General features: G+C 45.1%; 21 non-coding genes across 21 annotated transcripts; all 21 read left to right on the top strand.

The window, feature by feature from the left end:
* The first annotated feature begins 124 nt into the window (after positions 1-124).
* LOC141226261 (U2 spliceosomal RNA) lies at positions 125-318 on the top strand. Its single transcript, XR_012293475.1, has one exon. It is a non-coding gene; the product is annotated as a U2 spliceosomal RNA (small nuclear RNA).
* Positions 319-1,435: 1,117 nt separating this feature from the next.
* Positions 1,436-1,626, top strand: LOC141226122 (U2 spliceosomal RNA). Its single transcript, XR_012293349.1, has one exon. It is a non-coding gene; the product is annotated as a U2 spliceosomal RNA (small nuclear RNA).
* A 1,017-nt stretch (positions 1,627-2,643) lies between these two features.
* On the top strand, positions 2,644-2,834 carry LOC141226708 (U2 spliceosomal RNA). Its single transcript, XR_012293833.1, has one exon. It is a non-coding gene; the product is annotated as a U2 spliceosomal RNA (small nuclear RNA).
* A 1,122-nt stretch (positions 2,835-3,956) lies between these two features.
* LOC141226108 (U2 spliceosomal RNA) lies at positions 3,957-4,147 on the top strand. Its single transcript, XR_012293336.1, has one exon. It is a non-coding gene; the product is annotated as a U2 spliceosomal RNA (small nuclear RNA).
* A 1,121-nt stretch (positions 4,148-5,268) lies between these two features.
* Positions 5,269-5,459, top strand: LOC141226707 (U2 spliceosomal RNA). The gene has a single exon (XR_012293832.1). It is a non-coding gene; the product is annotated as a U2 spliceosomal RNA (small nuclear RNA).
* Positions 5,460-6,579: 1,120 nt separating this feature from the next.
* Positions 6,580-6,770, top strand: LOC141226706 (U2 spliceosomal RNA). The gene has a single exon (XR_012293831.1). It is a non-coding gene; the product is annotated as a U2 spliceosomal RNA (small nuclear RNA).
* Positions 6,771-7,892: 1,122 nt separating this feature from the next.
* Positions 7,893-8,083, top strand: LOC141226705 (U2 spliceosomal RNA). Its single transcript, XR_012293830.1, has one exon. It is a non-coding gene; the product is annotated as a U2 spliceosomal RNA (small nuclear RNA).
* Positions 8,084-9,209: 1,126 nt separating this feature from the next.
* On the top strand, positions 9,210-9,400 carry LOC141226704 (U2 spliceosomal RNA). Its single transcript, XR_012293829.1, has one exon. It is a non-coding gene; the product is annotated as a U2 spliceosomal RNA (small nuclear RNA).
* Positions 9,401-10,521: 1,121 nt separating this feature from the next.
* On the top strand, positions 10,522-10,712 carry LOC141226702 (U2 spliceosomal RNA). The gene has a single exon (XR_012293827.1). It is a non-coding gene; the product is annotated as a U2 spliceosomal RNA (small nuclear RNA).
* Positions 10,713-11,832: 1,120 nt separating this feature from the next.
* Positions 11,833-12,023, top strand: LOC141226701 (U2 spliceosomal RNA). Its single transcript, XR_012293826.1, has one exon. It is a non-coding gene; the product is annotated as a U2 spliceosomal RNA (small nuclear RNA).
* Positions 12,024-13,144: 1,121 nt separating this feature from the next.
* Positions 13,145-13,335, top strand: LOC141226700 (U2 spliceosomal RNA). The gene has a single exon (XR_012293825.1). It is a non-coding gene; the product is annotated as a U2 spliceosomal RNA (small nuclear RNA).
* A 1,120-nt stretch (positions 13,336-14,455) lies between these two features.
* On the top strand, positions 14,456-14,646 carry LOC141226699 (U2 spliceosomal RNA). Its single transcript, XR_012293824.1, has one exon. It is a non-coding gene; the product is annotated as a U2 spliceosomal RNA (small nuclear RNA).
* A 1,121-nt stretch (positions 14,647-15,767) lies between these two features.
* Positions 15,768-15,958, top strand: LOC141226698 (U2 spliceosomal RNA). Its single transcript, XR_012293823.1, has one exon. It is a non-coding gene; the product is annotated as a U2 spliceosomal RNA (small nuclear RNA).
* Positions 15,959-17,079: 1,121 nt separating this feature from the next.
* On the top strand, positions 17,080-17,270 carry LOC141226697 (U2 spliceosomal RNA). The gene has a single exon (XR_012293822.1). It is a non-coding gene; the product is annotated as a U2 spliceosomal RNA (small nuclear RNA).
* A 1,122-nt stretch (positions 17,271-18,392) lies between these two features.
* LOC141226082 (U2 spliceosomal RNA) lies at positions 18,393-18,583 on the top strand. Its single transcript, XR_012293311.1, has one exon. It is a non-coding gene; the product is annotated as a U2 spliceosomal RNA (small nuclear RNA).
* Positions 18,584-19,701: 1,118 nt separating this feature from the next.
* Positions 19,702-19,892, top strand: LOC141226696 (U2 spliceosomal RNA). Its single transcript, XR_012293821.1, has one exon. It is a non-coding gene; the product is annotated as a U2 spliceosomal RNA (small nuclear RNA).
* Positions 19,893-21,016: 1,124 nt separating this feature from the next.
* On the top strand, positions 21,017-21,207 carry LOC141226695 (U2 spliceosomal RNA). The gene has a single exon (XR_012293820.1). It is a non-coding gene; the product is annotated as a U2 spliceosomal RNA (small nuclear RNA).
* Positions 21,208-22,330: 1,123 nt separating this feature from the next.
* On the top strand, positions 22,331-22,521 carry LOC141226694 (U2 spliceosomal RNA). Its single transcript, XR_012293819.1, has one exon. It is a non-coding gene; the product is annotated as a U2 spliceosomal RNA (small nuclear RNA).
* A 1,119-nt stretch (positions 22,522-23,640) lies between these two features.
* LOC141226693 (U2 spliceosomal RNA) lies at positions 23,641-23,831 on the top strand. The gene has a single exon (XR_012293818.1). It is a non-coding gene; the product is annotated as a U2 spliceosomal RNA (small nuclear RNA).
* A 1,120-nt stretch (positions 23,832-24,951) lies between these two features.
* Positions 24,952-25,142, top strand: LOC141226691 (U2 spliceosomal RNA). Its single transcript, XR_012293816.1, has one exon. It is a non-coding gene; the product is annotated as a U2 spliceosomal RNA (small nuclear RNA).
* Positions 25,143-26,263: 1,121 nt separating this feature from the next.
* On the top strand, positions 26,264-26,454 carry LOC141226690 (U2 spliceosomal RNA). Its single transcript, XR_012293815.1, has one exon. It is a non-coding gene; the product is annotated as a U2 spliceosomal RNA (small nuclear RNA).
* The last annotated feature ends 63 nt before the right edge of the window (positions 26,455-26,517 follow it).

Here is a 26,517-nt window from a genome sequence, read left to right as displayed (position 1 = left end):
TTGAGTGTTTTGTGTAGCATAGGGGTGTGATGTGTCTAGTTAGTGCGTCGTATCCTCATGCTATGTAAATGTGATGTAGAATTCTGTGTGTACTGGGCTGCGGCACTGTACACTGTCTGTTAACTTATTTTTTGTGCTAATAAAAGATATATTCAATCAAAAAAATCTGTTCTTATCAGTTTAATATCTGATACGTCCCCTATCTGGGGACCATATATTAAATGGATTTTTAGAACAGGGAGATGGAAAAAGAGCTTGCTCTGTCCACTCCACGCATTGACCTGGTATTGCAGTATCTCCAGGACCGGTGCACCCCTTCTTTAATGCAGTTTCTAAAATCAGAAAGAATTGAATTCAATGCTTTTTGTTCATTTTGCTTGTTTGTCGGATTTTGGGATGGACTCTTTGGCTTTGCTTTTCTTCTCCTCATTGGATTTTTCATGTTAAAAGTTGCAGAAGCCAGATGACAAGCTCATTTTGGTTCAACTTCAGCAACTGTGCATTGCATTGCCATGTAATGTAATGTAATGCAATGCTATCTATCTAGCTCTCCCTCTATACTTCCTTTTGGATAAACAGACATATTAGGCAAGCATTTTGGAGCTTTCACCTAAATAACTACAGGTGGTGAGATAAGCTGCACAATATAATTGACCTTTCAGTATATTGTTGCACACACACCATCTATTTAGCAAATGCCCTTGTTATCAACAGCAGCCTTTTAAACTCACCTGAGCTAACAGGTATGTGAGCTGGTTACTCTGCTGCGCTTAAAATTTCTTTTTTGGTTTGCTACAATGCCTTTTCTGAAACGTTGTCTCCCTCTGCTGGAACACTGACTTCTTTCATTTAATGCCTGCAGACTATAAAAGAGAAACCAACCCAAAAAGTTTGGTTGATTAGTCTGTGGCATTCTTTTAAACTGTTGCTTATGGCGGTCTCTGTGAGCTTCTCAGTGACATTCAGCCATCCAGGTATCCCGCCTGCAGTAGACGGAATGTGGCAATGGAACGCTGGCTGCGCGTGTCATAATAGGCTCTGAGCCTTTATATACCTGCGCACAGCAGCAGCCACCTTCAGTCTGCTGCTGGACAGCCAGCAGCAGCAGCAGGAGAGGTAATTAATCAGCAACCCTCCTGCTAAGGGTAGACAGCTGCTCGTTCCACCCCCCCCCCGCCTTAATTGGTTCTCCTCCCTTCCAACGGTGTTGAGGCGGGTGGGAACAGCCGGGGGTTGAGGGTACTGTGCTAAAAGAGGTGGAGTTATGCAGATCTAAAACGCGTGGATTGCAGCAGCAGCAAGCCGAAAAGTGCAGGCATGTGAGGGATCTAGAGGTTGACAGCATGTCTTCTTAACGGGAGTCCAGGTGGCCATCTCCACAAATGGACTTTTCAGAATCCTTGGGTGGCAACGTAGTCGGAAACCAATTCTGGTTATCGCTTCTCGGCCTTTTGGCTAAGATCAAGTGTAGTATCGGTTCTTATCAGTTTAATATCTGATACGTCCCCTATCTGGGGACCATATATTAAATGGATTTTTAGAACAGGGAGATGGAAAAAGAGCTTGCTCTGTCCACTCCACGCATTGACCTGGTATTGCAGTATCTCCAGGACCGGTGCACCCCTTCTTTAATGCAGTTTCTAAAATCAGAAAGAATTGAATTCAATGCTTTTTGTTCATTTTGCTTGTTTGTCGGATTTTGGGATGGACTCTTTGCATGTAATGTAATGTAATGCAATGCTATCTATCTAGCTCTCCCTCTATACTTCCTTTTGGATAAACAGACATATTATGCAAGCATTTTGGAGCTTTCACCTAAATAACTACAGGAGGTGAGAAAAGCTGCACAATATAATTGACCTTTCAGTATATTGTTGCACACACACCATCTATTTAGCAAATGCCCTTGTTATCAACAGCAGCCTTTTAAACTCACCTGAGCTAACAGGTATGTGAGCTGGTTACTCTGCTGCGCTTAAAATTTCTTTTTTGGTTTGCTACAATGCCTTTTCTGAAACGTTGTCTCCCTCTGCTGGAACACTGACTTCTTTCATTTAATGCCTGCAGACTATAAAAGAGAAACCAACCCAAAAAGTTTGGTTGATTAGTCTGTGGCATTCTTTAAAACTGTTGCTTATGGCGGTCTCTGTGAGCTTCTCAGTGACATTCAGCCATCCAGGTATCCCGCCTGCAGTAGACGGAATGTGGCAATGGAACGCTGGCTGCGCGTGTCATAATAGGCTCTGAGCCTTTATATACCTGCGCACAGCAGCAGCCACCTTCAGTCTGCTGCTGGACAGCCAGCAGCAGCAGCAGCAGGAGAGGTAATTAATCAGCAACCCTCCTGCTAAGGGTAGACAGCTGCTCGTTCCACCCCCCCCCCGCCTTAATTGGTTCTCCTCCCTTCCAACGGTGTTGAGGCGGGTGGGAACAGCCGGGGGTTGAGGGTACTGTGCTAAAAGAGGTGGAGTTATGCAGATCTAAAACGCGTGGATTGCAGCAGCAGCAAGCCGAAAAGTGCAGGCATGTGAGGGATCTAGAGGTTGACAGCATGTCTTCTTAACGGGAGTCCAGGTGGCCATCTCCACAAATGGACTTTTCAGAATCCTTGGGTGGCACCGTAGTCGGAAACCAATTCTGGTTATCGCTTCTCGGCCTTTTGGCTAAGATCAAGTGTAGTATCTGTTCTTATCAGTTTAATATCTGATACGTCCCCTATCTGGGGACCATATATTAAATGGATTTTTAGAACAGGGAGATGGAAAAAGAGCTTGCTCTGTCCACTCCACGCATTGACCTGGTATTGCAGTATCTCCAGGACCGGTGCACCCCTTCTTTAATGCAGTTTCTAAAATCAGAAAGAATTGAATTCAATGCTTTTTGTTCATTTTGCTTGTTTGTCGGATTTTGGGATGGACTCTTTGGCTTTGCTTTTCTTCTCCTCATTGGATTTTTCATGTTAAAAGTTGCAGAAGCCAGATGACAAGCTCATTTTGGTTCAACTTCAGCAACTGTGCATTGCATTGCCATGTAATGTAATGTAATGCAATGCTATCTATCTAGCTCTCCCTCTATACTTCCTTTTGGATAAACAGACATATTAGGCAAGCATTTTGGAGCTTTCACCTAAATAACTACAGGTGGTGAGATAAGCTGCACAATATAATTGACCTTTCAGTATATTGTTGCACACACACCATCTATTTAGCAAATGCCCTTGTTATCAACAGCAGCCTTTTAAACTCACCTGAGCTAACAGGTATGTGAGCTGGTTACTCTGCTGCGCTTAAAATTTCTTTTTTGGTTTGCTACAATGCCTTTTCTGAAACGTTGTCTCCCTCTGCTGGAACACTGACTTCTTTCATTTAATGCCTGCAGACTATAAAAGAGAAACCAACCCAAAAAGTTTGGTTGATTAGTCTGTGGCATTCTTTTAAACTGTTGCTTATGGCGGTCTCTGTGAGCTTCTCAGTGACATTCAGCCATCCAGGTATCCCGCCTGCAGTAGACGGAATGTGGCAATGGAACGCTGGCTGCGCGTGTCATAATAGGCTCTGAGCCTTTATATACCTGCGCACAGCAGCAGCCACCTTCAGTCTGCTGCTGGACAGCCAGCAGCAGCAGCAGCAGCAGGAGAGGTAATTAATCAGCAACCCTCCTGCTAAGGGTAGACAGCTGCTCGTTCCACCCCCCCCCGCCTTAATTGGTTCTCCTCCCTTCCAACGGTGTTGAGGCGGGTGGGAACAGCCGGGGGTTGAGGGTACTGTGCTAAAAGAGGTGGAGTTATGCAGATCTAAAACGCGCGGATTGCAGCAGCAGCAAGCCGAAAAGTGCAGGCATGTGAGGGATCTAGAGGTTGACAGCATGTCTTCTTAACGGGAGTCCAGGTGGCCATCTCCACAAATGGACTTTTCAGAATCCTTGGGTGGCACCGTAGTCGGAAACCAATTCTGGTTATCGCTTCTCGGCCTTTTGGCTAAGATCAAGTGTAGTAGCTGTTCTTATCAGTTTAATATCTGATACGTCCCCTATCTGGGGACCATATATTAAATGGATTTTTAGAACAGGGAGATGGAAAAAGAGCTTGCTCTGTCCACTCCACGCATTGACCTGGTATTGCAGTATCTCCAGGACCGGTGCACCCCTTCTTTAATGCAGTTTCTAAAATCAGAAAGAATTGAATTCAATGCTTTTTGTTCATTTTGCTTGTTTGTCGGATTTTGGGATGGACTCTTTGGCTTTGCTTTTCTTCTCCTCATTGGATTTTTCATGTTAAAAGTTGCAGAAGCCAGATGACAAGCTCATTTTGGTTCAACTTCAGCAACTGTGCATTGCATTGCCATGTAATGTAATGTAATGCAATGCTATCTATCTAGCTCTCCCTCTATACTTCCTTTTGGATAAACAGACATATTAGGCAAGCATTTTGGAGCTTTCACCTAAATAACTACAGGTGGTGAGATAAGCTGCACAATATAATTGACCTTTCAGTATATTGTTGCACACACACCATCTATTTAGCAAATGCCCTTGTTATCAACAGCAGCCTTTTAAACTCACCTGAGCTAACAGGTATGTGAGCTGGTTACTCTGCTGCGCTTAAAATTTCTTTTTTGGTTTGCTACAATGCCTTTTCTGAAACGTTGTCTCCCTCTGCTGGAACACTGACTTCTTTCATTTAATGCCTGCAGACTATAAAAGAGAAACCAACCCAAAAAGTTTGGTTGATTAGTCTGTGGCATTCTTTTAAACTGTTGCTTATGGCGGTCTCTGTGAGCTTCTCAGTGACATTCAGCCATCCAGGTATCCCGCCTGCAGTAGACGGAATGTGGCAATGGAACGCTGGCTGCGCGTGTCATAATAGGCTCTGAGCCTTTATATACCTGCGCACAGCAGCAGCCACCTTCAGTCTGCTGCTGGACAGCCAGCAGCAGCAGCAGCAGGAGAGGTAATTAATCAGCAACCCTCCTGCTAAGGGTAGACAGCTGCTCGTTCCACCCCCCCCCCCGCCTTAATTGGTTCTCCTCCCTTCCAACGGTGTTGAGGCGGGTGGGAACAGCCGGGGGTTGAGGGTACTGTGCTAAAAGAGGTGGAGTTATGCAGATCTAAAACGCGTGGATTGCAGCAGCAGCAAGCCGAAAAGTGCAGGCATGTGAGGGATCTAGAGGTTGACAGCATGTCTTCTTAACGGGAGTCCAGGTGGCCATCTCCACAAATGGACTTTTCAGAATCCTTGGGTGGCACCGTAGTCGGAAACCAATTCTGGTTATCGCTTCTCGGCCTTTTGGCTAAGATCAAGTGTAGTATCTGTTCTTATCAGTTTAATATCTGATACGTCCCCTATCTGGGGACCATATATTAAATGGATTTTTAGAACAGGGAGATGGAAAAAGAGCTTGCTCTGTCCACTCCACGCATTGACCTGGTATTGCAGTATCTCCAGGACCGGTGCACCCCTTCTTTAATGCAGTTTCTAAAATCAGAAAGAATTGAATTCAATGCTTTTTGTTCATTTTGCTTGTTTGTCGGATTTTGGGATGGACTCTTTGGCTTTGCTTTTCTTCTCCTCATTGGATTTTTCATGTTAAAAGTTGCAGAAGCCAGATGACAAGCTCATTTTGGTTCAACTTCAGCAACTGTGCATTGCATTGCCATGTAATGTAATGTAATGCAAAGCTATCTATCTAGCTCTCCCTCTATACTTCCTTTTGGATAAACAGACATATTAGGCAAGCATTTTGGAGCTTTCACCTAAATAACTACAGGTGGTGAGATAAGCTGCACAATATAATTGACCTTTCAGTATATTGTTGCACACACACCATCTATTTAGCAAATGCCCTTGTTATCAACAGCAGCCTTTTAAACTCACCTGAGCTAACAGGTATGTGAGCTGGTTACTCTGCTGCGCTTAAAATTTCTTTTTTGGTTTGCTACAATGCCTTTTCTGAAACGTTGTCTCCCTCTGCTGGAACACTGACTTCTTTCATTTAATGCCTGCAGACTATAAAAGAGAAACCAACCCAAAAAGTTTGGTTGATTAGTCTGTGGCATTCTTTTAAACTGTTGCTTATGGCGGTCTCTGTGAGCTTCTCAGTGACATTCAGCCATCCAGGTATCCCGCCTGCAGTAGACGGAATGTGGCAATGGAACGCTGGCTGCGCGTGTCATAATAGGCTCTGAGCCTTTATATACCTGCGCACAGCAGCAGCCACGTTCAGTCTGCTGCTGGACAGCCAGCAGCAGCAGCAGCAGGAGAGGTAATTAATCAGCAACCCTCCTGCTAAGGGTAGACAGCTGCTCGTTCCACCCCCCCCCCGCCTTAATTGGTTCTCCTCCCTTCCAACGGTGTTGAGGCGGGTGGGAACAGCCGGGGGTTGAGGGTACTGTGCTAAAAGAGGTGGAGTTATGCAGATCTAAAACGCGTGGATTGCAGCAGCAGCAAGCCGAAAAGTGCAGGCATGTGAGGGATCTAGAGGTTGACAGCATGTCTTCTTAACGGGAGTCCAGGTGGCCATCTCCACAAATGGACTTTTCAGAATCCTTGGGTGGCACCGTAGTCGGAAACCAATTCTGGTTATCGCTTCTCGGCCTTTTGGCTAAGATCAAGTGTAGTATCTGTTCTTATCAGTTTAATATCTGATACGTCCCCTATCTGGGGACCATATATTAAATGGATTTTTAGAACAGGGAGATGGAAAAAGAGCTTGCTCTGTCCACTCCACGCATTGACCTGGTATTGCAGTATCTCCAGGACCGGTGCACCCCTTCTTTAATGCAGTTTCTAAAATCAGAAAGAATTGAATTCAATGCTTTTTGTTCATTTTGCTTGTTTGTCGGATTTTGGGATGGACTCTTTGGCTTTGCTTTTCTTCTCCTCATTGGATTTTTCATGTTAAAAGTTGCAGAAGCCAGATGACAAGCTCATTTTGGTTCAACTTCAGCAACTGTGCATTGCATTGCCATGTAATGTAATGTAATGCAATGCTATCTATCTAGCTCTCCCTCTATACTTCCTTTTGGATAAACAGACATATTAGGCAAGCATTTTGGAGCTTTCACCTAAATAACTACAGGTGGTGAGATAAGCTGCACAATATAATTGACCTTTCAGTATATTGTTGCACACACACCATCTATTTAGCAAATGCCCTTGTTATCAACAGCAGCCTTTTAAACTCACCTGAGCTAACAGGTATGTGAGCTGGTTACTCTGCTGCGCTTAAAATTTCTTTTTTGGTTTGCTACAATGCCTTTTCTGAAACGTTGTCTCCCTCTGCTGGAACACTGACTTCTTTCATTTAATGCCTGCAGACTATAAAAGAGAAACCAACCCAAAAAGTTTGGTTGATTAGTCTGTGGCATTCTTTTAAACTGTTGCTTATGGCGGTCTCTGTGAGCTTCTCAGTGACATTCAGCCATCCAGGTATCCCGCCTGCAGTAGACGGAATGTGGCAATGGAACGCTGGCTGCGCGTGTCATAATAGGCTCTGAGCCTTTATATACCTGCGCACAGCAGCAGCCACCTTCAGTCTGCTGCTGGACAGCCAGCAGCAGCAGCAGCAGGAGAGGTAATTAATCAGCAACCCTCCTGCTAAGGGTAGACAGCTGCTCGTTCCACCCCCCCCCCCCGCCTTAATTGGTTCTCCTCCCTTCCAACGGTGTTGAGGCGGGTGGGAACAGCCGGGGGTTGAGGGTACTGTGCTAAAAGAGGTGGAGTTATGCAGATCTAAAACGCGTGGATTGCAGCAGCAGCAAGCCGAAAAGTGCAGGCATGTGAGGGATCTAGAGGTTGACAGCATGTCTTCTTAACGGGAGTCCAGGTGGCCATCTCCACAAATGGACTTTTCAGAATCCTTGGGTGGCACCGTAGTCGGAAACCAATTCTGGTTATCGCTTCTCGGCCTTTTGGCTAAGATCAAGTGTAGTATCTGTTCTTATCAGTTTAATATCTGATACGTCCCCTATCTGGGGACCATATATTAAATGGATTTTTAGAACAGGGAGATGGAAAAAGAGCTTGCTCTGTCCACTCCACGCATTGACCTGGTATTGCAGTATCTCCAGGACCGGTGCACCCCTTCTTTAATGCAGTTTCTAAAATCAGAAAGAATTGAATTCAATGCTTTTTGTTCATTTTGCTTGTTTGTCGGATTTTGGGATGGACTCTTTGGCTTTGCTTTTCTTCTCCTCATTGGATTTTTCATGTTAAAAGTTGCAGAAGCCAGATGACAAGCTCATTTTGGTTCAACTTCAGCAACTGTGCATTGCATTGCCATGTAATGTAATGTAATGCAAAGCTATCTATCTAGCTCTCCCTCTATACTTCCTTTTGGATAAACAGACATATTAGGCAAGCATTTTGGAGCTTTCACCTAAATAACTACAGGTGGTGAGATAAGCTGCACAATATAATTGACCTTTCAGTATATTGTTGCACACACACCATCTATTTAGCAAATGCCCTTGTTATCAACAGCAGCCTTTTAAACTCACCTGAGCTAACAGGTATGTGAGCTGGTTACTCTGCTGCGCTTAAAATTTCTTTTTTGGTTTGCTACAATGCCTTTTCTGAAACGTTGTCTCCCTCTGCTGGAACACTGACTTCTTTCATTTAATGCCTGCAGACTATAAAAGAGAAACCAACCCAAAAAGTTTGGTTGATTAGTCTGTGGCATTCTTTTAAACTGTTGCTTATGGCGGTCTCTGTGAGCTTCTCAGTGACATTCAGCCATCCAGGTATCCCGCCTGCAGTAGACGGAATGTGGCAATGGAACGCTGGCTGCGCGTGTCATAATAGGCTCTGAGCCTTTATATACCTGCGCACAGCAGCAGCCACCTTCAGTCTGCTGCTGGACAGCCAGCAGCAGCAGCAGCAGGAGAGGTAATTAATCAGCAACCCTCCTGCTAAGGGTAGACAGCTGCTCGTTCCACCCCCCCCACCCCCCCGCCTTAATTGGTTCTCCTCCCTTCCAACGGTGTTGAGGCGGGTGGGAACAGCCGGGGGTTGAGGGTACTGTGCTAAAAGAGGTGGAGTTATGCAGATCTAAAACGCGTGGATTGCAGCAGCAGCAAGCTGAAAAGTGCAGGCATGTGAGGGATCTAGAGGTTGACAGCATGTCTTCTTAACGGGAGTCCAGGTGGCCATCTCCACAAATGGACTTTTCAGAATCCTTGGGTGGCACCGTAGTCGGAAACCAATTCTGGTTATCGCTTCTCGGCCTTTTGGCTAAGATCAAGTGTAGTATCTGTTCTTATCAGTTTAATATCTGATACGTCCCCTATCTGGGGACCATATATTAAATGGATTTTTAGAACAGGGAGATGGAAAAAGAGCTTGCTCTGTCCACTCCACGCATTGACCTGGTATTGCAGTATCTCCAGGACCGGTGCACCCCTTCTTTAATGCAGTTTCTAAAATCAGAAAGAATTGAATTCAATGCTTTTTGTTCATTTTGCTTGTTTGTCGAATTTTGGGATGGACTCTTTGGCTTTGCTTTTCTTCTCCTCATTGGATTTTTCATGTTAAAAGTTGCAGAAGCCAGATGACAAGCTCATTTTGGTTCAACTTCAGCAACTGTGCATTGCATTGCCGTGTAATGTAATGTAATGCAATGCTATCTATCTAGCTCTCCCTCTATACTTCCTTTTGGATAAACAGACATATTAGGCAAGCATTTTGGAGCTTTCACCTAAATAACTACAGGTGGTGAGATAAGCTGCACAATATAATTGACCTTTCAGTATATTGTTGCACACACACCATCTATTTAGCAAATGCCCTTGTTATCAACAGCAGCCTTTTAAACTCACCTGAGCTAACAGGTATGTGAGCTGGTTACTCTGCTGCGCTTAAAATTTCTTTTTTGGTTTGCTACAATGCCTTTTCTGAAACGTTGTCTCCCTCTGCTGGAACACTGACTTCTTTCATTTAATGCCTGCAGACTATAAAAGAGAAACCAACCCAAAAAGTTTGGTTGATTAGTCTGTGGCATTCTTTTAAACTGTTGCTTATGGCGGTCTCTGTGAGCTTCTCAGTGACATTCAGCCATCCAGGTATCCCACCTGCAGTAGACGGAATGTGGCAATGGAACGCTGGCTGCGCGTGTCATAATAGGCTCTGAGCCTTTATATACCTGCGCACAGCAGCAGCCACCTTCAGTCTGCTGCTGGACAGCCAGCAGCAGCAGCAGCAGGAGAGGTAATTAATCAGCAACCCTCCTGCTAAGGGTAGACAGCTGCTCGTTCCACCACCCCCCCCGCCTTAATTGGTTCTCCTCCCTTCCAACGGTGTTGAGGCGGGTGGGAACAGCCGGGGGTTGAGGGTACTGTGCTAAAAGAGGTGGAGTTATGCAGATCTAAAACGCGTGGATTGCAGCAGCAGCAAGCCGAAAAGTGCAGGCATGTGAGGGATCTAGAGGTTGACAGCATGTCTTCTTAACGGGAGTCCAGGTGGCCATCTCCACAAATGGACTTTTCAGAATCCTTGGGTGGCACCGTAGTCGGAAACCAATTCTGGTTATCGCTTCTCGGCCTTTTGGCTAAGATCAAGTGTAGTATCTGTTCTTATCAGTTTAATATCTGATACGTCCCCTATCTGGGGACCATATATTAAATGGATTTTTAGAACAGGGAGATGGAAAAAGAGCTTGCTCTGTCCACTCCACGCATTGACCTGGTATTGCAGTATCTCCAGGACCGGTGCACCCCTTCTTTAATGCAGTTTCTAAAATCAGAAAGAATTGAATTCAATGCTTTTTGTTCATTTTGCTTGTTTGTCGGATTTTGGGATGGACTCTTTGGCTTTGCTTTTCTTCTCCTCATTGGATTTTTCATGTTAAAAGTTGCAGAAGCCAGATGACAAGCTCATTTTGGTTCAACTTCAGCAACTGTGCATTGCATTGCCATGTAATGTAATGTAATGCAATGCTATCTATCTAGCTCTCCCTCTATACTTCCTTTTGGATAAACAGACATATTAGGCAAGCATTTTGGAGCTTTCACCTAAATAACTACAGGTGGTGAGATAAGCTGCACAATATAATTGACCTTTCAGTATATTGTTGCACACACACCATCTATTTAGCAAATGCCCTTGTTATCAACAGCAGCCTTTTAAACTCACCTGAGCTAACAGGTATGTGAGCTGGTTACTCTGCTGCGCTTAAAATTTCTTTTTTGGTTTGCTACAATGCCTTTTCTGAAACGTTGTCTCCCTCTGCTGGAACACTGACTTCTTTCATTTAATGCCTGCAGACTATAAAAGAGAAACCAACCCAAAAAGTTTGGTTGATTAGTCTGTGGCATTCTTTTAAACTGTTGCTTATGGCGGTCTCTGTGAGCTTCTCAGTGACATTCAGCCAACCAGGTATCCCGCCTGCAGTAGACGGAATGTGGCAATGGAACGCTGGCTGCGCGTGTCATAATAGGCTCTGAGCCTTTATATACCTGCGCACAGCAGCAGCCACCTTCAGTCTGCTGCTGGACAGCCAGCAGCAGCAGCAGCAGGAGAGGTAATTAATCAGCAACCCTCCTGCTAAGGGTAGACAGCTGCTCGTTCCACCCCCCCCCCGCCTTAATTGGTTCTCCTCCCTTCCAACGGTGTTGAGGCGGGTGGGAACAGCTGGGGGTTGAGGGTACTGTGCTAAAAGAGGTGGAGTTATGCAGATCTAAAACGCGTGGATTGCAGCAGCAGCAAGCCGAAAAGTGCAGGCATGTGAGGGATCTAGAGGTTGACAGCATGTCTTCTTAACGGGAGTCCAGGTGGCCATCTCCACAAATGGACTTTTCAGAATCCTTGGGTGGCACCGTAGTCGGAAACCAATTCTGGTTATCGCTTCTCGGCCTTTTGGCTAAGATCAAGTGTAGTATCTGTTCTTATCAGTTTAATATCTGATACGTCCCCTATCTGGGGACCATATATTAAATGGATTTTTAGAACAGGGAGATGGAAAAAGAGCTTGCTCTGTCCACTCCACGCATTGACCTGGTATTGCAGTATCTCCAGGACCGGTGCACCCCTTCTTTAATGCAGTTTCTAAAATCAGAAAGAATTGAATTCAATGCTTTTTGTTCATTTTGCTTGTTTGTCGGATTTTGGGATGGACTCTTTGGCTTTGCTTTTCTTCTCCTCATTGGATTTTTCATGTTAAAAGTTGCAGAAGCCAGATGACAAGCTCATTTTGGTTCAACTTCAGCAACTCTGCATTGCATTGCCATGTAATGTAATGTAATGCAATGCTATCTATCTAGCTCTCCCTCTATACTTCCTTTTGGATAAACAGACATATTAGGCAAGCATTTTGCAGCTTTCACCTAAATAACTACAGGTGGTGAGATAATCTGCACAATATAATTGACCTTTCAGTATATTGTTGCACACACACCATCTATTTAGCAAATGCCCTTGTTATCAACAGCAGCCTTTTAAACTCACCTGAGCTAACAGGTATGTGAGCTGGTTACTCTGCTGCGCTTAAAATTTCTTTTTTGGTTTGCTACAATGCCTTTTCTGAAACGTTGTCTCCCTCTGCTGGAACACTGACTTCTTTCATTTAATGCCTGCAGACTATAAAAGAGAAACCAATCCAAAAAGTTTGGTTGATTAGTCTGTGGCATTCTTTTAAACTGTTGCTTATGGCGGTCTCTGTGAGCTTCTCAGTGACATTCAGCCATCCAGGTATCCCGCCTGCAGTAGACGGAATGTGGCAATGGAACGCTGGCTGCGCGTGTCATAATAGGCTCTGAGCCTTTATATACCTGCGCACAGCAGCAGCCACCTTCAGTCTGCTGCTGGACAGCCAGCAGCAGCAGCAGCAGGAGAGGTAATTAATCAGCAACCCTCCTGCTAAGGGTAGACAGCTGCTCGTTCCACCCCCCCCCCCGCCTTAATTGGTTCTCCTCCCTTCCAACGGTGTTGAGGCGGGTGGGAACAGCCGGGGGTTGAGGGTACTGTGCTAAAAGAGGTGGAGTTATGCAGATCTATAACGCGTGGATTGCAGCAGCAGCAAGCCGAAAAGTGCAGGCATGTGAGGGATCTAGAGGTTGACAGCATGTCTTCTTAACGGGAGTCCAGGTGGCCATCTCCACAAATGGACTTTTCAGAATCCTTGGGTGGCACCGTAGTCGGAAACCAATTCTGGTTATCGCTTCTCGGCCTTTTGGCTAAGATCAAGTGTAGTATCTGTTCTTATCAGTTTAATATCTGATACGTCCCCTATCTGGGGACCATATATTAAATGGATTTTTAGAACAGGGAGATGGAAAAAGAGCTTGCTCTGTCCACTCCACGCATTGACCTGGTATTGCAGTATCTCCAGGACCGGTGCACCCCTTCTTTAATGCAGTTTCTAAAATCAGAAAGAATTGAATTCAATGCTTTTTGTTCATTTTGCTTGTTTGTCGGATTTTGGGATGGACTCTTTGGCTTTGCTTTTCTTCTCCTCATTGGATTTTTCATGTTAAAAGTTGCAGAAGCCAGATGACAAGCTCATTTTGGTTCAACTTCAGCAACTGTGCATTGCATTGCCATGTAATGTAATGTAATGCAATGCTATCTATCTAGCTCTCCCTCTATACTTCCTTTTGGATAAACAGACATATTAGGCAAGCATTTTGGAGCTTTCACCTAAATAACTACAGGTGGTGAGATAAGCTGCACAATATAATTGACCTTTCAGTATATTGTTGCACACACACCATCTATTTAGCAAATGCCCTTGTTATCAACAGCAGCCTTTTAAACTCACCTGAGCTAACAGGTATGTGAGCTGGTTACTCTGCTGCGCTTAAAATTTCTTTTTTGGTTTGCTACAATGCCTTTTCTGAAACGTTGTCTCCCTCTGCTGGAACACTGACTTCTTTCATTTAATGCCTGCAGACTATAAAAGAGAAACCAACCCAAAAAGTTTGGTTGATTAGTCTGTGGCATTCTTTTAAACTGTTGCTTATGGCGGTCTCTGTGAGCTTCTCAGTGACATTCAGCCATCCAGGTATCCCGCCTGCAGTAGACGGAATGTGGCAATGGAACGCTGGCTGCGCGTGTCATAATAGGCTCTGAGCCTTTATATACCTGCGCACAGCAGCAGCCACCTTCAGTCTGCTGCTGGACAGCCAGCAGCAGCAGCAGCAGGAGAGGTAATTAATCAGCAACCCTCCTGCTAAGGGTAGACAGCTGCTCGTTCCACCCCCCCCCCGCCTTAATTGGTTCTCCTCCCTTCCAACGGTGTTGAGGCGGGTGGGAACAGCTGGGGGTTGAGGGTACTGTGCTAAAAGAGGTGGAGTTATGCAGATCTAAAACGCGTGGATTGCAGCAGCAGCAAGCCGAAAAGTGCAGGCATGTGAGGGATCTAGAGGTTGACAGCATGTCTTCTTAACGGGAGTCCAGGTGGCCATCTCCACAAATGGACTTTTCAGAATCCTTGGGTGGCACCGTAGTCGGAAACCAATTCTGGTTATCGCTTCTCGGCCTTTTGGCTAAGATCAAGTGTAGTATCTGTTCTTATCAGTTTAATATCTGATACGTCCCCTATCTGGGGACCATATATTAAATGGATTTTTAGAACAGGGAGATGGAAAAAGAGCTTGCTCTGTCCACTCCACGCATTGACCTGGTATTGCAGTATCTCCAGGACCGGTGCACCCCTTCTTTAATGCAGTTTCTAAAATCAGAAAGAATTGAATTCAATGCTTTTTGTTCATTTTGCTTGTTTGTCGGATTTTGGGATGGACTCTTTGGCTTTGCTTTTCTTCTCCTCATTGGATTTTTCATGTTAAAAGTTGCAGAAGCCAGATGACAAGCTCATTTTGGTTCAACTTCAGCAACTCTGCATTGCATTGCCATGTAATGTAATGTAATGCAATGCTATCTATCTAGCTCTCCCTCTATACTTCCTTTTGGATAAACAGACATATTAGGCAAGCATTTTGCAGCTTTCACCTAAATAACTACAGGTGGTGAGATAATCTGCACAATATAATTGACCTTTCAGTATATTGTTGCACACACACCATCTATTTAGCAAATGCCCTTGTTATCAACAGCAGCCTTTTAAACTCACCTGAGCTAACAGGTATGTGAGCTGGTTACTCTGCTGCGCTTAAAATTTCTTTTTTGGTTTGCTACAATGCCTTTTCTGAAACGTTGTCTCCCTCTGCTGGAACACTGACTTCTTTCATTTAATGCCTGCAGACTATAAAAGAGAAACCAATCCAAAAAGTTTGGTTGATTAGTCTGTGGCATTCTTTTAAACTGTTGCTTATGGCGGTCTCTGTGAGCTTCTCAGTGACATTCAGCCATCCAGGTATCCCGCCTGCAGTAGACGGAATGTGGCAATGGAACGCTGGCTGCGCGTGTCATAATAGGCTCTGAGCCTTTATATACCTGCGCACAGCAGCAGCCACCTTCAGTCTGCTGCTGGACAGCCAGCAGCAGCAGCAGCAGGAGAGGTAATTAATCAGCAACCCTCCTGCTAAGGGTAGACAGCTGCTCGTTCCACCCCCCCCCCCGCCTTAATTGGTTCTCCTCCCTTCCAACGGTGTTGAGGCGGGTGGGAACAGCCGGGGGTTGAGGGTACTGTGCTAAAAGAGGTGGAGTTATGCAGATCTATAACGCGTGGATTGCAGCAGCAGCAAGCCGAAAAGTGCAGGCATGTGAGGGATCTAGAGGTTGACAGCATGTCTTCTTAACGGGAGTCCAGGTGGCCATCTCCACAAATGGACTTTTCAGAATCCTTGGGTGGCACCGTAGTCGGAAACCAATTCTGGTTATCGCTTCTCGGCCTTTTGGCTAAGATCAAGTGTAGTATCTGTTCTTATCAGTTTAATATCTGATACGTCCCCTATCTGGGGACCATATATTAAATGGATTTTTAGAACAGGGAGATGGAAAAAGAGCTTGCTCTGTCCACTCCACGCATTGACCTGGTATTGCAGTATCTCCAGGACCGGTGCACCCCTTCTTTAATGCAGTTTCTAAAATCAGAAAGAATTGAATTCAATGCTTTTTGTTCATTTTGCTTGTTTGTCGGATTTTGGGATGGACTCTTTGGCTTTGCTTTTCTTCTCCTCATTGGATTTTTCATGTTAAAAGTTGCAGAAGCCAGATGACAAGCTCATTTTGGTTCAACTTCAGCAACTGTGCATTGCATTGCCATGTAATGTAATGTAATGCAATGCTATCTATCTAGCTCTCCCTCTATACTTCCTTTTGGATAAACAGACATATTAGGCAAGCATTTTGGAGCTTTCACCTAAATAACTACAGGTGGTGAGATAAGCTGCACAATATAATTGACCTTTCAGTATATTGTTGCACACACACCATCTATTTAGCAAATGCCCTTGTTATCAACAGCAGCCTTTTAAACTCACCTGAGCTAACAGGTATGTGAGCTGGTTACTCTGCTGCGCTTAAAATTTCTTTTTTGGTTTGCTACAATGCCTTTTCTGAAACGTTGTCTCCCTCTGCTGGAACACTGACTTCTTTCATTTAATGCCTGCAGACTATAAAAGAGAAACCAACCCAAAAAGTTTGGTTGATTAGTCTGTGGCATTCTTTTAAACTGTTGCTTATGGCGGTCTCTGTGAGCTTCTCAGTGACATTCAGCCATCCAGGTATCCCGCCTGCAGTAGACGGAATGTGGCAATGGAACGCTGGCTGCGCGTGTCATAATAGGCTCTGAGCCTTTATATACCTGCGCACAGCAGCAGCCACCTTCAGTCTGCTGCTGGACAGCCAGCAGCAGCAGCAGCAGGAGAGGTAATTAATCAGCAACCCTCCTGCTAAGGGTAGACAGCTGCTCGTTCCACCCCCCCCCCCGCCTTAATTGGTTCTCCTCCCTTCCAACGGTGTTGAGGCGGGTGGGAACAGCCGGGGGTTGAGGGTACTGTGCTAAAAGAGGTGGAGTTATGCAGATCTAAAACGCGTGGATTGCAGCAGCAGCAAGCCGAAAAGTGCAGGCATGTGAGGGATCTAGAGGTTGACAGCATGTCTTCTTAACGGGAGTCCAGGTGGCCATCTCCACAAATGGACTTTTCAGAATCCTTGGGTGGCACCGTAGTCGGAAACCAATTCTGGTTATCGCTTCTCGGCCTTTTGGCTAAGATCAAGTGTAGTATCTGTTCTTATCAGTTTAATATCTGATACGTCCCCTATCTGGGGACCATATATTAAATGGATTTTTAGAACAGGGAGATGGAAAAAGAGCTTGCTCTGTCCACTCCACGCATTGACCTGGTATTGCAGTATCTCCAGGACCGGTGCACCCCTTCTTTAATGCAGTTTCTAAAATCAGAAAGAATTGAATTCAATGCTTTTTGTTCATTTTGCTTGTTTGTCGGATTTTGGGATGGACACTTTGGCTTTGCTTTTCTTCTCCTCATTGGATTTTTCATGTTAAAAGTTGCAGAAGCCAGATGACAAGCTCATTTTGGTTCAACTTCAGCAACTGTGCATTGCATTGCCATGTAATGTAATGTAATGCAATGCTATCTATCTAGCTCTCCCTCTATACTTCCTTTTGGATAAACAGACATATTAGGCAAGCATTTTGGAGCTTTCACCTAAATAACTACAGGTGGTGAGATAAGCTGCACAATATAATTGACCTTTCAGTATATTGTTGCACACACACCATCTATTTAGCAAATGCCCTTGTTATCAACAGCAGCCTTTTAAACTCACCTGAGCTAACAGGTATGTGAGCTGGTTACTCTGCTGCGCTTAAAATTTCTTTTTTGGTTTGCTACAATGCCTTTTCTGAAACGTTGTCTCCCTCTGCTGGAACACTGACTTCTTTCATTTAATGCCTGCAGACTATAAAAGAGAAACCAACCCAAAAAGTTTGGTTGATTAGTCTGTGGCATTCTTTTAAACTGTTGCTTATGGCGGTCTCTGTGAGCTTCTCAGTGACATTCAGCCATCCAGGTATCCCGCCTGCAGTAGACGGAATGTGGCAATGGAACGCTGGCTGCGCGTGTCATAATAGGCTCTGAGCCTTTATATACCTGCGCACAGCAGCAGCCACCTTCAGTCTGCTGCTGGACAGCCAGCAGCAGCAGCAGCAGGAGAGGTAATTAATCAGCAACCCTCCTGCTAAGGGTAGACAGCTGCTCGCTCCACCCCCCCCCCCCGCCTTAATTGGTTCTCCTCCCTTCCAACGGTGTTGAGGCGGGTGGGAACAGCCGGGGGTTGAGGGTACTGTGCTAAAAGAGGTGGAGTTATGCAGATCTAAAACGCGTGGATTGCAGCAGCAGCAAGCCGAAAAGTGCAGGCATGTGAGGGATCTAGAGGTTGACAGCATGTCTTCTTAACGGGAGTCCAGGTGGCCATCTCCACAAATGGACTTTTCAGAATCCTTGGGTGGCACCGTAGTCGGAAACCAATTCTGGTTATCGCTTCTCGGCCTTTTGGCTAAGATCAAGTGTAGTATCTGTTCTTATCAGTTTAATATCTGATACATCCCCTATCTGGGGACCATATATTAAATGGATTTTTAGAACAGGGAGATGGAAAAAGAGCTTGCTCTGTCCACTCCACGCATTGACCTGGTATTGCAGTATCTCCAGGACCGGTGCACCCCTTCTTTAATGCAGTTTCTAAAATCAGAAAGAATTGAATTCAATGCTTTTTGTTCATTTTGCTTGTTTGTCGGATTTTGGGATGGACTCTTTGGCTTTGCTTTTCTTCTCCTCATTGGATTTTTCATGTTAAAAGTTGCAGAAGCCAGATGACAAGCTCATTTTGGTTCAACTTCAGCAACTGTGCATTGCATTGCCATGTAATGTAATGTAATGCAATGCTATCTATCTAGCTCTCCCTCTATACTTCCTTTTGGATAAACAGACATATTAGGCAAGCATTTTGGAGCTTTCACCTAAATAACTACAGGTGGTGAGATAAGCTGCACAATATAATTGACCTTTCAGTATATTGTTGCACACACACCATCTATTTAGCAAATGCCCTTGTTATCAACAGCAGCCTTTTAAACTCACCTGAGCTAACAGGTATGTGAGCTGGTTACTCTGCTGCGCTTAAAATTTCTTTTTTGGTTTGCTACAATGCCTTTTCTGAAACGTTGTCTCCCTCTGCTGGAACACTGACTTCTTTCATTTAATGCCTGCAGACTATAAAAGAGAAACCAACCCAAAAAGTTTGGTTGATTAGTCTGTGGCATTCTTTTAAACTGTTGCTTATGGCGGTCTCTGTGAGCTTCTCAGTGACATTCAGCCATCCAGGTATCCCGCCTGCAGTAGACGGAATGTGGCAATGGAACGCTGGCTGCGCGTGTCATAATAGGCTCTGAGCCTTTATATACCTGCGCACAGCAGCAGCCACCTTCAGTCTGCTGCTGGACAGCCAGCAGCAGCAGCAGGAGAGGTAATTAATCAGCAACCCTCCTGCTAAGGGTAGACAGCTGCTCGTTCCACCCCCCCCCCCGCCTTAATTGGTTCTCCTCCCTTCCAACGGTGTTGAGGCGCGTGGGAACAGCCGGAGGTTGAGGGTACTGTGCTAAAAGAGGTGGAGTTATGCAGATCTAAAACGCGTGGATTGCAGCAGCAGCAAGCCGAAAAGTGCAGGCATGTGAGGGATCTAGAGGTTGACAGCATGTCTTCTTAACGGGAGTCCAGGTGGCCATCTCCACAAATGGACTTTTCAGAATCCTTGGGTGGCACCGTAGTCGGAAACCAATTCTGGTTATCGCTTCTCGGCCTTTTGGCTAAGATCAAGTGTAGTATCTGTTCTTATCAGTTTAATATCTGATACGTCCCCTATCTGGGGACCATATATTAAATGGATTTTTAGAACAGGGAGATGGAAAAAGAGCTTGCTCTGTCCACTCCACGCATTGACCTGGTATTGCAGTATCTCCAGGACCGGTGCACCCCTTCTTTAATGCAGTTTCTAAAATCAGAAAGAATTGAATTCAATGCTTTTTGTTCATTTTGCTTGTTTGTCGGATTTTGGGATGGACTCTTTGGCTTTGCTTTTCTTCTCCTCATTGGATTTTTCATGTTAAAAGTTGCAGAAGCCAGATGACAAGCTCATTTTGGTTCAACTTCAGCAACTGTGCATTGCATTGCCATGTAATGTAATGTAATGCAATGCTATCTATCTAGCTCTCCCTCTATACTTCCTTTTGGATAAACAGACATATTAGGCAAGCATTTTGGAGCTTTCACCTAAATAACTACAGGTGGTGAGATAAGCTGCACAATAAAATTGACCTTTCAGTATATTGTTGCACACACACCATCTATTTAGCAAATGCCCTTGTTATCAACAGCAGCCTTTTAAACTCACCTGAGCTAACAGGTATGTGAGCTGGTTACTCTGCTGCGCTTAAAATTTCTTTTTTGGTTTGCTACAATGCCTTTTCTGAAACGTTGTCTCCCTCTGCTGGAACACTGACTTCTTTCATTTAATGACTGCAGACTATAAAAGAGAAACCAACCCAAAAAGTTTGGTTGATTAGTCTGTGGCATTCTTTTAAACTGTTGCTTATGGCGGTCTCTGTGAGCTTCTCAGTGACATTCAGCCATCCAGGTATCCCGCCTGCAGTAGACGGAATGTGGCAATGGAACGCTGGCTGCGCGTGTCATAATAGGCTCTGAGCCTTTATATACCTGCGCACAGCAGCAGCCACCTTCAGTCTGCTGCTGGACAGCCAGCAGCAGCAGCAGCAGGAGAGGTAATTAATCAGCAACCCTCCTGCTAAGGGTAGACAGCTGCTCGTTCCACCCCCCCCCCCCCCGCCTTAATTGGTTCTCCTCCCTTCCAACGGTGTTGAGGCGGGTGGGAACAGCTGGGGGTTGAGGGTACTGTGCTAAAAGAGGTGGAGTTATGCAGATCTAAAACGCGTGGATTGCAGCAGCAGCAAGCCGAAAAGTGCAGGCATGTGAGGGATCTAGAGGTTGACAGCATGTCTTCTTAACGGGAGTCCAGGTGGCCATCTCCACAAATGGACTTTTCAGAATCCTTGGGTGGCACCGTAGTCGGAAACCAATTCTGGTTATCGCTTCTCGGCCTTTTGGCTAAGATCAAGTGTAGTATCTGTTCTTATCAGTTTAATATCTGATACGTCCCCTATCTGGGGACCATATATTAAATGGATTTTTAGAACAGGGAGATGGAAAAAGAGCTTGCTCTGTCCACTCCACGCATTGACCTGGTATTGCAGTATCTCCAGGACCGGTGCACCCCTTCTTTAATGCAGTTTCTAAAATCAGAAAGAATTGAATTCAATGCTGCTTTTTGTTCATTTTGCTTGTTTGTCGGATTTTGGGATGGACTCTTTGGCTTTGCTTTTGTTCTCCTCATTGGATTTTTCATGTTAAAAGTTGCAGAAGCCAGATGACAAGCTCATTTTGGTTCAACTTCAGCAACTCTGCATTGCATTGCCATGTAATGTAATGTAATGCAATGCTATCTATCTAGCTCTCCCTCTATACTTCCTTTTGGATAAACAGACATATTAGGCAAGCATTTTGGAGCTTTCACCTAAATAACTACAGGTGGTGAGATAAGCTGCACAATATAATTGACCTTTCAGTATATTGTTGCACACACACCATCTATTTAGCAAATGCCCTTGTTATCAACAGCAGCCTTTTAAACTCACCTGAGCTAACAGGTATGTGAGCTGGTTACTCTGCTGCGCTTAAAATTTCTTTTTTGGTTTGCTACAATGCCTTTTCTGAAACGTTGTCTCCCTCTGCTGGAACACTGACTTCTTTCATTTAATGCCTGCAGACTATAAAAGAGAAACCAACCCAAAAAGTTTGGTTGAATAGTCTGTGGCATTCTTTTAAACTGTTGCTTATGGCGGTCTCTGTGAGCTTCTCAGTGACATTCAGCCATCCAGGTATCCCGCCTGCAGTAGACGGAATGTGGCAATGGAACGCTGGCTGCGCGTGTCATAATAGGCTCTGAGCCTTTATATACCTGCGCACAGCAGCAGCCACCTTCAGTCTGCTGCTGGACAGCCAGCAGCAGCAGCAGCAGGAGAGGTAATTAATCAGCAACCCTCCTGCTAAGGGTAGACAGCTGCTCGTTCCACCCCCCCCCCGCCTTAATTGGTTCTCCTCCCTTCCAACGGTGTTGAGGCGGGTGGGAACAGCCGGGGGTTGAGGGTACTGTGCTAAAAGAGGTGGAGTTATGCAGATCTATAACGCGTGGATTGCAGCAGCAGCAAGCCGAAAAGTGCAGGCATGTGAGGGATCTAGAGGTTGACAGCATGTCTTCTTAACGGGAGTCCAGGTGGCCATCTCCACAAATGGACTTTTCAGAATCCTTGGGTGGCACCGTAGTCGGAAACCAATTCTGGTTATCGCTTCTCGGCCTTTTGGCTAAGATCAAGTGTAGTATCTGTTCTTATCAGTTTAATATCTGATACGTCCCCTATCTGGGGACCATATATTAAATGGATTTTTAGAACAGGGAGATGGAAAAAGAGCTTGCTCTGTCCACTCCACGCATTGACCTGGTATTGCAGTATCTCCAGGACCGGTGCACCCCTTCTTTAATGCAGTTTCTAAAATCAGAAAGAATTGAATTCAATGCTTTTTGTTCATTTTGCTTGTTTGTCGGATTTTGGGATGGACTCTTTGGCTTTGCTTTTCTTCTCCTCATTGGATTTTTCATGTTAAAAGTTGCAGAAGCCAGATGACAAGCTCATTTTGGTTCAACTTCAGCAACTGTGCATTGCATTGCCATGTAATGTAATGTAATGCAATGCTATCAATTAGCTCTCCCTCTATACTTCCTTTTGGATAAACAGACATATTAGGCAAGCATTTTGGAGCTTTCACCTAAATAACTACAGGTGGTGAGATAAGCTGCACAATATAATTGACCTTTCAGTATATTGTTGCACACACACCATCTATTTAGCAAATGCCCTTGTTATCAACAGCAGCCTTTTAAACTCACCTGAGCTAACAGGTATGTGAGCTGGTTACTCTGCTGCGCTTAAAATTTCTTTTTTGGTTTGCTACAATGCCTTTTCTGAAACGTTGTCTCCCTCTGCTGGAACACTGACTTCTTTCATTTAATGCCTGCAGACTATAAAAGAGAAACCAACCCAAAAAGTTTGGTTGATTAGTCTGTGGCATTCTTTTAAACTGTTGCTTATGGCGGTCTCTGTGAGCTTCTCAGTGACATTCAGCCATCCAGGTATCCCGCCTGCAGTAGACGGAATGTGGCAATGGAACGCTGGCTGCGCGTGTCATAATAGGCTCTGAGCCTTTATATACCTGCGCACAGCAGCAGCCACCTTCAGTCTGCTGCTGGACAGCCAGCAGCAGCAGCAGCAGGAGAGGTAATTAATCAGCAACCCTCCTGCTAAGGGTAGACAGCTGCTCGTTCCACCCCCCCCCCGCCTTAATTGGTTCTCCTCCCTTCCAACGGTGTTGAGGCGGGTGGGAACAGCTGGGGGTTGAGGGTACTGTGCTAAAAGAGGTGGAGTTATGCAGATCTAAAACGCGTGGATTGCAGCAGCAGCAAGCCGAAAAGTGCAGGCATGTGAGGGATCTAGAGGTTGACAGCATGTCTTCTTAACGGGAGTCCAGGTGGCCATCTCCACAAATGGACTTTTCAGAATCCTTGGGTGGCACCGTAGTCGGAAACCAATTCTGGTTATCGCTTCTCGGCCTTTTGGCTAAGATCAAGTGTAGTATCTGTTCTTATCAGTTTAATATCTGATACGTCCCCTATCTGGGGACCATATATTAAATGGATTTTTAGAACAGGGAGATGGAAAAAGAGCTTGCTCTGTCCACTCCACGCATTGACCTGGTATTGCAGTATCTCCAGGACCGGTGCACCCCTTCTTTAATGCAGTTTCTAAAATCAGAAAGAATTGAATTCAATGCTTTTTGTTCATTTTGCTTGTTTGTCGGATTTTGGGATGGACTCTTTGGCTTTGCTTTTCTTCTCCTCATTGGATTTTTCATGTTAAAAGTTGCAGAAGCCAGATGACAAGCTCATTTTGGTTCAACTTCAGCAACTCTGCATTGCATTGCCATGTAATGTAATGTAATGCAATGCTATCTATCTAGCTCTCCCTCTATACTTCCTTTTGGATAAACAGACATATTAGGCAAGCATTTTGCAGCTTTCACCTAAATAACTACAGGTGGTGAGATAATCTGCACAATATAATTGACCTTTCAGTATATTGTTGCACACACACCATCTATTTAGCAAATGCCCTTGTTATCAACAGCAGCCTTTTAAACTCACCTGAGCTAACAGGTATGTGAGCTGGTTACTCTGCTGCGCTTAAAATTTCTTTTTTGGTTTGCTACAATGCCTTTTCTGAAACGTTGTCTCCCTCTGCTGGAACACTGACTTCTTTCATTTAATGCCTGCAGACTATAAAAGAGAAACCAATCCAAAAAGTTTGGTTGATTAGTCTGTGGCATTCTTTTAAACTGTTGCTTATGGCGGTCTCTGTGAGCTTCTCAGTGACATTCAGCCATCCAGGTATCCCGCCTGCAGTAGACGGAATGTGGCAATGGAACGCTGGCTGCGCGTGTCATAATAGGCTCTGAGCCTTTATATACCTGCGCACAGCAGCAGCCACCTTCAGTCTGCTGCTGGACAGCCAGCAGCAGCAGCAGCAGGAGAGGTAATTAATCAGCAACCCTCCTGCTAAGGGTAGACAGCTGCTCGTTCCACCCCCCCCCCGCCTTAATTGGTTCTCCTCCCTTCCAACGGTGTTGAGGCGGGTGGGAACAGCCGGGGGTTGAGGGTACTGTGCTAAAAGAGGTGGAGTTATGCAGATCTATAACGCGTGGATTGCAGCAGCAGCAAGCCGAAAAGTGCAGGCATGTGAGGGATCTAGAGGTTGACAGCATGTCTTCTTAACGGGAGTCCAGGTGGCCATCTCCACAAATGGACTTTTCAGAATCCTTGGGTGGCACCGTAGTCGGAAACCAATTCTGGTTATCGCTTCTCGGCCTTTTGGCTAAGATCAAGTGTAGTATCTGTTCTTATCAGTTTAATATCTGATACGTCCCCTATCTGGGGACCATATATTAAATGGATTTTTAGAACAGGGAGATGGAAAAAGAGCTTGCTCTGTCCACTCCACGCATTGACCTGGTATTGCAGTATCTCCAGGACCGGTGCACCCCTTCTTTAATGCAGTTTCTAAAATCAGAAAGAATTGAATTCAATGCTTTTTGTTCATTTTGCTTGTTTGTCGGATTTTGGGATGGACTCTTTGGCTTTGCTTTTCTTCTCCTCATTGGATTTTTCATGTTAAAAGTTGCAGAAGCCAGATGACAAGCTCATTTTGGTTCAACTTCAGCAACTGTGCATTGCATTGCCATGTAATGTAATGTAATGCAATGCTATCTATCTAGCTCTCCCTCTATACTTCCTTTTGGATAAACAGACATATTAGGCAAGCATTTTGGAGCTTTCACCTAAATAACTACAGGTGGTGAGATAAGCTGCACAATATAATTGACCTTTCAGTATATTGTTGCACACACACCATCTATTTAGCAAATGCCCTTGTTATCAACAGCAGCCTTTTAAACTCACCTGAGCTAACAGGTATGTGAGCTGGTTACTCTGCTGCGCTTAAAATTTCTTTTTTGGTTTGCTACAATGCCTTTTCTGAAACGTTGTCTCCCTCTGCTGGAACACTGACTTCTTTCATTTAATGCCTGCAGACTATAAAAGAGAAACCAACCCAAAAAGTTTGGTTGATTAGTCTGTGGCATTCTTTTAAACTGTTGCTTATGGCGGTCTCTGTGAGCTTCTCAGTGACATTCAGCCATCCAGGTATCCCGCCTGCAGTAGACGGAATGTGGCAATGGAACGCTGGCTGCGCGTGTCATAATAGGCTCTGAGCCTTTATATACCTGCGCACAGCAGCAGCCACCTTCAGTCTGCTGCTGGACAGCCAGCAGCAGCAGCAGCAGGAGAGGTAATTAATCAGCAACCCTCCTGCTAAGGGTAGACAGCTGCTCGTTCCACCCCCCCCCCCGCCTTAATTGGTTCTCCTCCCTTCCAACGGTGTTGAGGCGGGTGGGAACAGCCGGGGGTTGAGGGTACTGTGCTAAAAGAGGTGGAGTTATGCAGATCTAAAACGCGTGGATTGCAGCAGCAGCAAGCCGAAAAGTGCAGGCATGTGAGGGATCTAGAGGTTGACAGCATGTCTTCTTAACGGGAGTCCAGGTGGCCATCTCCACAAATGGACTTTTCAGAATCCTTGGGTGGCACCGTAGTCGGAAACCAATTCTGGTTATCGCTTCTCGGCCTTTTGGCTAAGATCAAGTGTAGTATCTGTTCTTATCAGTTTAATATCTGATACGTCCCCTATCTGGGGACCATATATTAAATGGATTTTTAGAACAGGGAGATGGAAAAAGAGCTTGCTCTGTCCACTCCACGCATTGACCTGGTATTGCAGTATCTCCAGGACCGGTGCACCCCTTCTTTAATGCAGTTTCTAAAATCAGAAAGAATTGAATTCAATGCTTTTTGTTCATTTTGCTTGT

The sequence above is a fragment of the Phyllobates terribilis genome, unplaced genomic scaffold (assembly GCF_046119375.1).
Source record: "Phyllobates terribilis strain yellow unplaced genomic scaffold, ASM4611937v1 Scaffold_414__1_contigs__length_1644244, whole genome shotgun sequence".
NCBI lineage: Eukaryota > Metazoa > Chordata > Amphibia > Anura > Dendrobatidae > Phyllobates > Phyllobates terribilis.
This window is presented reverse-complemented; position numbering and strand designations above follow the sequence as displayed.